The sequence below is a fragment of the Notamacropus eugenii genome, chromosome 1 (assembly GCF_028372415.1).
Source record: "Notamacropus eugenii isolate mMacEug1 chromosome 1, mMacEug1.pri_v2, whole genome shotgun sequence".
Classification (NCBI taxonomy): domain Eukaryota; kingdom Metazoa; phylum Chordata; class Mammalia; order Diprotodontia; family Macropodidae; genus Notamacropus; species Notamacropus eugenii.
In genome coordinates, this window is record NC_092872.1 from 547,062,705 (window position 1) to 547,063,426 (window position 722).

The window sequence follows — 722 nt, forward strand, 5'->3', positions numbered from 1 at the left end:
AGAGGAATAAAAGAAAGGTGAATCAAGCAGCATTATCTAGTAAGAAGACAGTCATAGTTAATACAGAAATATATTTTGCATGACTTTAGATTATATTTCTTACCTTCTCAGTGGGTGGGGGGAAAGTGGAGGGAGACAGAAAATTTGGAACCAAAAATAAAAGAAAATTGAATAAAGAAATCCCCCTTTCTCTCTCTCTCTCTGTCTCTCTCTCTGTCTCTGTCTCTCTCTCTTTCTCTCTCTCTATCTTTCTCTCTCTCTGTTTCTTTCTCTCTCCCTCTGTCTCTCTCTCTTTCTCTCACAAGCACACACACAAAAAAAAAATTCATGTAATTCATGTAATAAGCAATTCAAGTGATTCAAGGGGGAAAGAAGTATGGTAGAGAGCATTGGTTGAAGATAGATGGAGGGAGAAACAGAAATGATTCTACCATGGGAGCATACTGCAGGCTATCTGAAGAGAAGGAGACAGATGAGCAACTCAGAAAAACAGATCACAAGCCTGTCCCAGGGTTTGATATGTGGTCACTGATGGGAATCTTCAATTATCCAAATGTTTGCTCGAGCTTTCCTTCTGTCAAAAGTAGAGCAGCTAACTGATTATTGGCTTGCCTTAGTGATTATTTCATCCTTCTAAAAGTGAAAGAAGTGACAATGAGCCAAAATCAGCTCCAGAGAGATAAACTGGTGGCTAAAGTAAAAACAATGAGAAGCCTGGGAGG